At 40.3% G+C, this 11,898-nt stretch overlaps 1 long non-coding RNA gene across 1 annotated transcript in view; it reads left to right on the top strand.

Annotated features, from left to right (window-relative positions):
- The window catches only part of LOC108448168, a 24,964-nt gene that overhangs the window by 5,887 nt on the left and 7,179 nt on the right, over positions 1–11,898 (top strand). Inside the window, exon 3 of the long non-coding RNA XR_001863964.1 lies at positions 1,959–2,065. This is a non-coding gene — a long non-coding RNA (uncharacterized LOC108448168). The remainder of the gene's footprint in view (positions 1–1,958; positions 2,066–11,898) is intronic.

The raw sequence follows: 11,898 nt of genomic DNA on the forward strand, positions 1-11,898 counted from the left end.
TGAGGCAGAAGATTTACACCGAGGAGATCCTGACCAGCATCTCCTGGGCAGTGAGGCAGCAGGAGGAGCGTCTGTCATTGGCTTGGACCGAGGGAATTTGGGAGTGTTGAAAGATCCTGGTCTGCAGGTCAGACATTGATCTCCAGGGATCCTTTGTCAGAGGGCACTCATAGACATGGGCAGAAAGAAATAATTAAATTTAGTCTTTTTTAAATACTTCTGACCCCTCCTAGAAAACACCAAAGCAAACCAACTCCCCTCAAACCCCATCAAACAGGCTGAAATGAGTTCTCAAGTGAAATCCACTAATTTAGATTTGTTGTCTCCCTTTTTCTCTATAAAGCCAATTAATTTCTTGGTAAACTCTCTTAAAATAAGTCACAATAATCTTGTTTTTCCCAAAGTCAGGCAATCAGTCAGTAGTGGGCAGTCAACATCCACGGAAAACCCTACAATAATAACATTCATCCTATAAATAACAAACTGGTTCATATGGCTGATAGAAGGAAATAAATTTTGAGAGTGATTTCAGTATCAAGTGATTGAGCTGTTTATTGAATAAACCAGAAGTGAAACACATTATTAAAAGTTACGAAAAAATAACTGTAGAATGCCAGTCCAAACATGGTATTTTGCCATGCTACTTAAATTCAGCAGCCTTTTCCCCATGAAATATATTTTCCCTGTGAGTTTTTAAGTAAATATTTTCCTGGGAAATTATGAAGTGTGTATTGCTCAGGAAAATATAGTCTTGAATAAAATGCTTTTGGCTACACTTTTTTTGGGTTTTTTTGTGTTAGGGTGTGGTAATAGTCACTACTGACCCTAAAATATACAAATGGTTTGGGTTTTGCCTAATTACCAGTTTTCGCAGTTTTGATAAAGAAGCAGAGAAGTATTTTTTTAATTGTATTTTGATCTGATACAAAATTTGCACCTTTCAAATTTAAAAATCTGTGCTTCACACAAGCCATGTGAAACATCCATGGAGGAGCTACACTGGGACTCAGCGAGGATGAATTACATCGAGGGTACTCTGTAGCTGGAGGTAGAGAAATGTGGTTGCAATCATGCCGAAATTTGTGGGTGTGCAGAACACTTGCAGCTGGGAAGGAAATATAATGGTCAAGTTTAGCTGAAATATTCACAGGTTGAATTCTGTTCTGCTCAGTGATGGTTTGACCCAGTGTCACAAGATTCAGGCTCTGTCCAGTAGGGAAACAATTTCTGGTAAATGTTGGTTCTATTTCCAGCCAGCTAAACCTACAATGAACCAGTTACTGATCTTTTTTTCCCCTACAGGTTTTAGATAAATGACTCACATTCCACCAAAATTATGAACTACTGATAGGTGAAATCACTCATTCAGATTAATGTTCTGAGTCAAACCCCATGTTTTTTGGCAAAATATTACTGGAGATATAAGAATATCACATTCCAGGTGTACCAACCATCCCTCACACTGGTGGTGAGAAGTTTAATACAGCTTTGAAGAGTAAGATATTTTCCTGTGCAGAGGATACGATATCTGTAATAGCACAATTAACTGTTGCAAAACTCCAGGCTGATTTTCTGTAGCATCAAGTGTGTAGGTCTCAGCCATTTCTACATCATGCACCATCTTCTGCTGAACTGAAGCATAACCTCTTAGAAAAATTATGTTAAATGTGATTTAAAGTCCTGAAGTGAAGGGGATGCATATGAATTATTCCTGGGATTAATTATGAGAGAATTGTGTTGTGTTTCTGCTCTGGATTTGAGTGTATTTCTATTTACCAATGTTTGCAGCAATTTATACCATTTCTCTAATAGTGACTGAACTTTCAATTTTTCTTCTGGTTGAGGCACAGTTTAACCTTTGCAGGAGATAACTAAGAAGGATTTAGTTTAGTAAGTCACTTCCCCCTAGAAAAAATCTTCAAAAAATTTCAGAAACACCTTTTTCAAACCTTTCCCAGGTTTGTGACCTCACAGTGGTAAATAGAGGGACAGAAGAGGACACATTTTCCTGCCTGATTCTTCTGGAGATGGAATAATGATGGATGTGAACAACCTGTACAGCAAGGTAAGACCTGGACCAGACAAAAAGGCAAGAGAAGGTTTTGGCAGCATAAAAGCGTTTAATTGGAGCTCTGATATCATCTCAGTGCCTGAATATTCCGGTTTTTTTTGAGCGCTGGAAGTTGCAATATTCAGACTGCAGCTCTTTGTGTGTCTGAGCTGGCGCTCGAAGTTCCAAAAACCAGGATGGCTGCAGAGTGCAGATTCCATTGGCAGCTCCAGGGTGGATTTTGGAGTATGGGCAGAGTGGTAAAGGTGGAAATTCAGGTGGGGGGGAAGCTTATTAATCAGGAGTAGCGAGATGCCAGTGAGGCAAACGCTTGGGGAAGGAGCGAGGAGCGCGTAGCGGGAAATCCAGCGGCCGATGTCCCGCTGTCCCCGTGGGGCTGGCATTGGGAAGGCACGGGCGTGGGCACCCAGAGAGCAGCACCAGCCCTGGAGAAGGACTGCCCTGCTGGAGGGGGACGAGCAGAGCGAGAGCAGCTGTGGCTGCTGGCACATCCAGCCGCCCAGCGCTGCCGACCCTCGCAGATGAGGCTGGCACCAGACTGCAGGAATGAGGCCGGGGTGATGCTAACGAGGCAGAATTGATCTGCATATATTACAGAGCAGCACCACAACGCTTGCATAATCACAGCGCTGGAAAGTAGGTCCAGGGGAACACCTTGACTTCCCCAGGAAATGAGGAGGCAGCTGCGAGCGGTTTTTTGGCAGAAAAGTGCTCCTGCTTTTGAGAATTGTCAGCCCGGCATTGTTCGCTCTGGGCGCGCTCGGCGTCGCCCCACCGCAAGATTTAGTGGTCTGTGTTATGGACCTGCAAGGAAACTCCTGCCCAAAAAATTATGTTACAACACCAACACTATAAATGTGTTATGGAAAGCCTGCTTTGAAGGAAGAGAGAAAAACGGGGAGCATTTTATTCTGTAAATGGGAGTTTATCTCTCTCTCTCCTCCTGATATAAAATGGGATAGCCGGTCAAGAAGAGTTTTATAGATTTAAAGTATGTTTCTTATGAACATGTGAATAGTCTCTGGAGACATTTGGCCAGTAGTGTGAGTGACAATGTTGAAGTTGCAGAAAGCTTAACAGGAAAAGAAAATTGAGAAAAATGAAAAAAAAGAAAAAAGGGGGAAAATTAAAAAGTAAACAGAAGCAGAAAGAGAGAAGGAAATCTCTCAGCCCTTTTTTACAATAAAGTACAAACCATAATCAGGACTTGCTGATGAGCTGTAAACTTCTGTATTCTGCGTTTCCTTAGGCAACCACAGTTGTCTTCCATAAGGATTGTTTCAGCAGATCCTGTGTTTGGGGAGGGAGAGCAGGACATTTCAGCAACCCCCAGAACTGCAAGCTCAGTCTTGCACTTGGTGAAGTGCATAATGTAAAGTGATGCCTTTGGAGAAAGTAGCCTGTAATGCAAGAAGACAAATCACTGATTTGGAATTGATATGTTCCTTGTACTTGATATGCTCATTCATATGCAAGAAATTTATTTGATCCCACATTCAGGAATTTAACCAAACAGGCAGATAATTATATGGTCATCAAGTGAAGAAATGAGGAAAAAAACCCATCAAGATCCCTGTTGCAGAAAACAAGTCTGTAAATTAGGGAACAAGTGGCGAATCCTGAAGAGGGAAGGAATATCCTAAATAAAGTCCTATTCCAGGCATGCAACTTGTGTGACATTAAGGCTGTGATTGTACAAGGAGAAGTGAGGAAATTGGAGCTGGAGAGAGACAAGTCAGCATTAATGCTGAACCCTGCCCTCCTAATTTCTAAAATGAATTTATTTGTATTTTTCCACACTCACAATGCATATGCCAATGTAAATCACAGACCATTATTAACACAAACAGTATAAAGGCATTGAAATATAGAGAGCTTAGATTTTATTTGGTTCTCAGCTCTGACTGAACAAAAACAATGTACAGCTCCCTCCTCTCTCACACACGTTTTTTAGGCTGTGTTTTGTTTTCTTAGTGTGAATTCTTTTTTATTTTAGGTTTCAATTCCTAGTTATATAGTTAATATATTTATATTTGTAGTCAAGATACAGTTTAATTCATAGCTATAAAATGTACAAAAATTTTAAAAGGAGTTATATTCGCCAAAAAATTCAAAGGTCACACATCTCTTCTTTGGGTTTTTGAATATTATGTGTTGGCTACTTTTGAGACTAATTTTCAAACTCTCAGGGAGAATTTTAAAATATTTCAGCTAAGCAGGAATCTCAGAGTCAGGAACAGTCCATAGGACTTGGATCCAAAAGGACTCAGGTGATAGTGCTTTCTATTTCTTTTACTTTTCTTCTTTTCTTTTCTTTTCCTTTCTTTCTCTCTTCTCTTTATTTTTTTTTTTTTTTTTGGTAAGAAGTTTATTGTGAAATGTTAATTTTTTTATAAAGTATTCAAAATTGACTAAATATTGCCTTAAAAAGTATAAACACTTCTCACAAATTAGCATTTCATGGTGAATGATACGCAAAAACCACCCAGGATCCTGCTCAAAACTGTGAGGAAACATATTTTATGTGAGTACTAATTATAAATAAGTAGAAAGGGGCTGTGCATGTGATATATAAAATTATAAATATAGAAAGCATAGAAAGAATTTATACTTGAGAGAACTGGCTGGATCAAACCTCATTATTTTGAGAAAATCTGGTACTATAAAAGCTGTAAATATGAGTACAAATGTTATCTTTTTCAAACAGATAATTTTAATTTCCATAAAACCCCTCAGATTTTTGGCAAAGCTGACCTATTGAATAGTTCATGGTTGGGTTTTTGAAAATACATTTAAGGCACATGTAAATTTTTTTTTTTTTAATTTTTACCTCTTTTTTTTTTTGGCTCTCAAACTGAAAGAATGAGAATTTCATCCACTGGAAGAAGAGAATTGTCCACTGAGTCTGAGGGTCACATCTCTAAAATCTGTGGGAAATTTAATGATCAGAAATTTAACCAGAGATGAAGACTTGGAGTGTCACTTTCTCCACATAAATTCATTTTAAGCACAAGAGAGATGCAGTGTGACTCAGATCATTAAATGGGAATGTTTGGAATAGTCCACAAAGTGCATTTCACTCAGGTTATTATTTTTTTCCCCTAAATACCGAGGATGCATTAAGATAATTGCAGTAGAGTAATTAGGCTTTCTCCTAAAAATGACTTGTCTACAAGTGGTTTAATAGATTAAGGATTTTAAAGGGGTTGGAGGGAACCAGTTACAGTAATCAGAGAAGAAAAAGTGCTGAAGGTATCGTGAAGGCTCATAATTAAACTGAAGCTCACAGTTCAATTAAACTTGAGCATCATTATGCATAAAACATCAGTGGGCATCAAGAGTCCAATAAAAAAGGATGGGATCCATGTGAAACAGCTAAAAGGTAAGGCAGGATATGGACTGGTCCAGGACTTCCAGATAAAGTCAAGGAAAACTGTGCCTAAAATTGGAGTTGAAGTTTTCACGTGCTTTCAGTCAAGAGTCCTGTGTTAACTTTTTTAAACCTGCAGCAGTCAAATAATTAAAATATTGTGGAATTCCTATCAGTGGAACTATGTTAGGAACAGCACATCTGTCACAACTGGTGTGCCATAAACCCTTCGGGATATTACATGCAAAAGAAATTTTCTGCAAAAAGAAAATACCGTAAGGAAAAAATTGTCACAGGAAAGCAGATTTTGGTGCTTTTCTCTGAAAAATATCATTACAGTTTCAACTAAAAAAATCAAGAATGCATTGATTGTGCAATCTGTGTTTCTGTAAAGGGAAATTTAACATGGTGAGTGCTGGGAGAAGTTCTGTGGGAATATGAGGTTGCAGAGTATCATAGGAAGAATGAAGAGATGCTGGCATGAAAGGGTTTACACAGATCCTATAAGATTCACAGTTATTAATAAACTATCATATTTAGATGCTCTTGCCCTTTTTAGTTGCAGCTCTGTGTGATTTAATATTCTTTCTTTCCTCTGTGGTGCCCTCTGGATTGGTACCTGCAGGAAACCTCCCAGCTCCCATTGGAGAAATATGGTATTAGGAAGAAAATGTCATTATTTAACATAGAGGAGAAAGAAAAATCTCTAGATGAGAGGCATGGAAGTGCAAGTGCCAGCACATTTCAGATCCAAGCTCTTCCCTTACAAATACAATAACTGTAAAATTCCCATTCTTTTCCTAGGGAGAACTTTGTGGGTTTTATTGGAGATTATTTGTGCAAAGGCTTTTAGTCAGGAGTTAAATTATTGCTTAATACCAGCTTTAAAGTTTTCATCTGGATGAGTTTCTGGGTGCCAGATGGAGCATGTAAGGCAAAGGGAATGACACTAAAAACTGCAGAAGACCTGCCATGGTTCTGGTTTGGATCTGAATGTGGCTCTCCTGCATGTTCACTGAATGTCTCTGTTTTGGAACGTTCCTTAGGGATTCTCTTCTCAGGAGCAGAGGAGGAGGTGAATTCAGCTGATAGCTCAGAACTCCGAGCAATATCCAGTCAGAGGGGTGAGATCTCACAGAACCCCAGACCCGAGCGATTGTTTGACCATGTCTTAATTAGTGATCGTGTTTCTGACCATGTCTTAATTTTATTTGTGTTTTTAGTGAAATGAGGATGCTCCAGTGTTAATTGAGAAGGGTCTATCAGGCCATGTAGAAACACCCTCCTAATTTAGAGCTCCAGTGTGCGTTACCTGGGCACTGATGGCTCTGCAGTGTGTGCCCACATCCCTGCTCTGTGGCAAATATGAATTTAGCTTAACTCACAAAGAGTGCAGGATAAACCAATTTAAATTTGTCCTGCCTGGTTAGCTCCTGTGAGGTAAATTGGTGCTCCTTGATAGTATTTAGGTTTTATTGTGAGATCAACAGTTAAGTGTACATTGTACATTAGCCCACAGAGTGTCGTGTTTGGGTTCCTGCTCAGGACCTTAAGTATTATTTTTGTTATTATACTTGTTAGAGCATTGTTATATTACACTAAATAACATTAGCTGAAATTATAATTACAATCATTATGTTGTTATTGTATTAGCTGCTATATTGTGATAATATGATCCCAATATTACAGCATTATCAGTGATAGTGGTGGTGATAAACAGGCAATTCTGTAAATTCTTTGTTCAGCTGAAGCCATGGTAGGACCATGATGGGATAAAGGCTTTAATATTTGCCCTGACATCAACAGAAGAAGTAAAGATCTAAAATTTGTGACTCAAACCCAACCCTTAGAAATTCAGATGCACGGGAAAACACACCTGAACTTCCCGAAGGAAGGACTTTTCTTTTAGGGCCATTAGAAAACAAAGGTTAAGGTGCCCAGTGCACCACCCTGAGGCAATACTTTGGTGTTAAATTTACTCACCATTTTGTTTAGGTCAATTCTTGCCTTTTGTTTTGCAATTTTTTGAGTAAAGAGAAAACCCCAAAAGAAAATACTGTTACTAAAAGCTGCAGAGGGGCACGAATTTCAACCATGCCTTGTCCATAGAGTCTTGATACAAACGCACATATCCAACAAAACTGTCTTAAGCGCTCACACAGGCAAATCTTTTGAGCTTGACATGTTTTATGTGAGCCCCTTGTTTCTAAATTAAGAAATGCACAGGATATTAAATATATGAAAGAATTTAAAGGGTTTGCTAAGCCAACAAAACAGGTGAATTCATGAATCCCATCATGTATCCCTTCCTAATTTGTTCCGGGTGATAACAAATGTTTGGGCCATAATATTTGAGTAGCCCAAGTGAATGAGCAAGGAATGAGGAGAACAGTATTTCATCTTGAGGCTTTTTTTATTCTTTCCCAGAAGATGCTGTTAGCAGTGCGCAAAAAATTGTATTATACCAAAATTGTATAAAAATAAATTCCGTCCCCCCAAGCCAATAGGTATTGTTTTACAGCTGGGAGACAGAAAACATATTGGTTGAAAACATTACAATATTTAAAAACCACATGGAGCTGTAAAAATTGGAATGAGTCCTCTAAATCTTCTATAAAATGGTTAATCAGTTGATCCTTAACAACTGCTATGTACAGTACAAAGAGCTTATAACTCACAAACGCAGGTTCAAGCAGTGTTCCCCAAGGATGGGGGAGAACAGATTGAAACACTGAAAAGAAAGGGGAAGGAGACAGAAGGAAAGAAATAATTAAATAAAAGTGTTAAAATCTTCATTGGCTTTTTTTGTTTGTTTGTTTATTTTGTGTTTTCCCAAATATTGTTCTCTTAACCCTGAAAAAAATTTATATTCTCTCACTCTGGATGGAATAATCGGTTCAATATATTTTTGAATACAAATTATTAAACTTACTCGCTACTTTTTTCATCTCTTCTGAGAAATCATCTGTATTTTGCAAAATTTAAAGCCAAAGACTTGCTTGTAGTACTAGAAAGCGAAGCTATATTTATTTTTTTTCTTTTTAATGACAGTCTAACAATAGTCCCACAACTCACCAGTGCATTCCAAAAATTTCATGCTGTCATCATAAAAATCTGACTGTAGCAGAATCTGTCTGGCACTAGACAGAGCCCTAATGACCCTAAACTCACATACGATCCCTGGTGATCAGAAGAAGAAAAATACGGTAAAAATAGAGAAATATGTAAACTGCTTAAGTGACAGAAAAATATCCTCTGGAGAATGTCATTCATTTTTTTCCTGTCTTTCACAACTGTCAGAGGTACCAGGTCTCTGAACTTGTCTTTTGTGTTGTTTAACAGGAAGCTTTGGAGAATTTTCCAGTCACTTGGAAAGTAAAATTAGTGATGAAGTGGGGTTGTTCCCCCATTCCAGCAGTTCCAGCAGCACATTCCCACTATTTAAGCAGGAAGCCCAGCACAACCCTCTCCACTTTTACAAATGTTGGGAGTGTTGAATTTCTCTCACCACACTTCTGTTTCCAAGGGTTCATTTAACGAGAAATTATGTTACAACACAAACCAATAAACAAGGTTTTACTTGGACACAGAAATCATGGAATAACGCATGCGTGAAAAAAAAAGTGTTTTGTATGTGCTTCCCCCTTTTTTTTTTAATATTATAAAAAATAGCTCCATTTTAATTCTGATTGATTTCTAACGTTGCTATAAATTAAGCAGGGAGGAATTGATAGGATTCTTTGAAAGCTCAAAAGCATTCCAGAGAAATTATGTTGAAGAAACAAAGAATTTCATAGAGTTGGATATATTTTTGCCATATTGTGTGACATTTGATGTTTTTACCTCCAGCTTTTGAAATCAGCCTGATAGTAGAGGCTTCCTTCTGTCTCTCTCGACTGTAGAGATAAGACTGAAAATATGAATCATAAATGCGTTGACCCCAAAAGGAAAGAGAAATATCAGTGTAGAGTTGCTTTGAATAAATTACAGGCACCTTAAAGCTGTTTGGTGTTTAATCCATGATGGTTTTTACTGTTAGAAGGTAGCAGGAGCCTTTCTGTGCTCTGTTGTGTTTAGCTCTGCTACCACAATGTGTTTTACACATTTTCATGAACCCATGGATTTCCCTGTGATTGGGTCTCACTCTGGTTTTTGGGTTGGGCTCTGAGTACCATGAGCAGGATTTCTTTTCAGATCCTTCTTTTCCTCTCGTGGGAATTCTTGAAGGAACATTTGGCTTTTATAGAGTTCTTTCGAGGTGGACAGAGTCAAACTTCCTTACAAATGGCATAGGTTGATCAGTAACAGAATCCTGGAATTATTTGGTTGGGAGGGAAATTAAAGATCATCCAGTTCCCTCCCCTGCTGCTGCTGTTCCAAAACCTGTCCAACCTGGCCTTGGACAGTTCCAGAGATGGGGCCCTGTAGTGGTTTGGTCCAAAATACTCATTACTGTTTATCTTCTGTGAGATAAGAATTAGGAGGAACGCAAAGCAGGCACCAAACTTGAAAGAATATAAAGAAGTTTATTAACAGACCTAAAAGAAGGGAAAAGAAAATTATACCACCTTCAGAACTCTCCTCCTCCCCCCACCTTCCTCCCTTCTCCCACTGACAATGTAAAAAGACAACCCTTGAGATGTTCAGTCTGTTTATCACTGCCATAATAACCTTGTTTAGTCCATTTAGAAAGAGAAGTCTCTTCTTGCTCGTGCTATGAAAACAGTATCACAACGAGACAGCCACCCACTTCCCCTGTCCAAACTTCTCATGAAATTACAGCTGCGTCAGCATCTGCCTATCTCAGCTCAGGTGCTTTTGCTTACGAGTTGAACACTCCACCCCCCATATCTTCATGAAATGGCAACGGGATACTCTGATATATCATAGCTTCACAACAGACTTTCAGCTTAAAAAGAAAAATCCATAGGACCAAAGATCTAAGTCACAGTTCAGGCATGCAAAAGTCCTGCATTTGGAGGTGAGGGGAAAAATCCCTCGTCTGAAGAAGGTTCTGTCCTTCAAGGCTTGGAAATAACAATATTCAGGATTTTTCCTCTGTGTGAGCAGTAGCTGGACAACAGTCTGTGAGGAAAAGGCATCATTTTGGTTGCTGATTCATCAGAAATGTTGCTGTCTTAATCTTCTATCAGAGAAGGTGAAAGCGGGCAAATTGTTGGCTCAGTAGAGCCCTAAGCTCTGTTTCAGCCTGGGAGGGGTGTTCCCAACAAAAAGTGATTTCTTCCCATATAAATGGATATCCCAGCATAGCAGGAGCTTGGAGACTGAGAGATTCTGATATATAAAAAACTAATTAAAGTTGTCAGAAATCCCTGGCACTGTCCAAGGCCGGGTTGGATGGGGCTTGGAGAAGCCTGGTCTGGAGGAAGGTGTGCCTGCCCATGGCAGGAAGGAGATGGGCTTTAAGTTCTTTTCCAACCCAGACCATTCTGGGGTTCTGTGAAATGCTGCACTCCCGGTGTGCTGAGGCTCACGTCAGCATCGGTGATCCCACTCCCTCCTGCTCCAGCCGTGCACATCCTCATGTTTAGTTGGAAGTTTATAGGCCTTTGTCCACATCCCTTCAGTATTTAATGCCTTGCAAATCTTAACAAGTCAAACTTCCCAACATCCTGAGAGGCATTGTCAGGAAAGCTTCGTCTAAATAATCTCTCTTCTTGCAGTAGGACTTTCACTTCCCTTGCACACATCCTTTATGTTTGTTGACTTGGGAGGTCGATGCGATAGAGGTCAGACCTACGCGTGTTCACCCAGCTCCTACCCCGGGCTGGGGCTGCTTTTCTCCATCGTGGCTTTCTGTGTGACCGATCTTTCGGCCGCAGAATAACATCTATTTCTTTATTAAATTTAATTGGGCTGAATTTCTTTACGTCACATTCATAACAATGATGTAACATGCGAAAAGCCAACATCACAATACCATTTATAACAGAGGGATCTGCCGGAGGCACCCGCGGTGCTGTGGTCCTGCCCGTGGAGGACTCAGCGGTGATGCGCATGCGCACGCGGAGTGATCCGCCAGGAGGGACTATTTGTGATGCGGCCCTGCCCGCGGAGGAATCAGCGGTGATGCGGCAGGCCGCGGAGCGATCCGCCCGAGGGACTATTTGTGATGCGGTCCTGCGCGCGGAGGGATCAGCGGTGATGCGTACCGGTGATGCGCATGCGCACGCGGAGTGATCCGCCAGGAGGGACTATTTGTGATGCGGTCCTGCCCGCGGAGGGATCTTCCGCGGGTAGTATTTGTGATGCAAATCCGCCCAGCTGCTCTCGCTCCCTTTTCCCGCTCTCCCCTCTGCTCCCAGCGCTTCTCCTGCAACGGGCGCGGCTTTTCCTGGGCTCTTTTCCTGCCGGGCCTGCAGCGAGCGCTCCCCTCAAGGAGCAGGGGCAGCTTTGCCCACAGCAGCAGCGATTGAACAGAGCAGAGCCCAGACAG

This window comes from Corvus brachyrhynchos, unplaced genomic scaffold (assembly GCF_000691975.1).
Source record: "Corvus brachyrhynchos isolate BGI_N302 unplaced genomic scaffold, ASM69197v1 scaffold126, whole genome shotgun sequence".
In the NCBI taxonomy this organism is placed as follows: Eukaryota; Metazoa; Chordata; class Aves; order Passeriformes; family Corvidae; genus Corvus; species Corvus brachyrhynchos.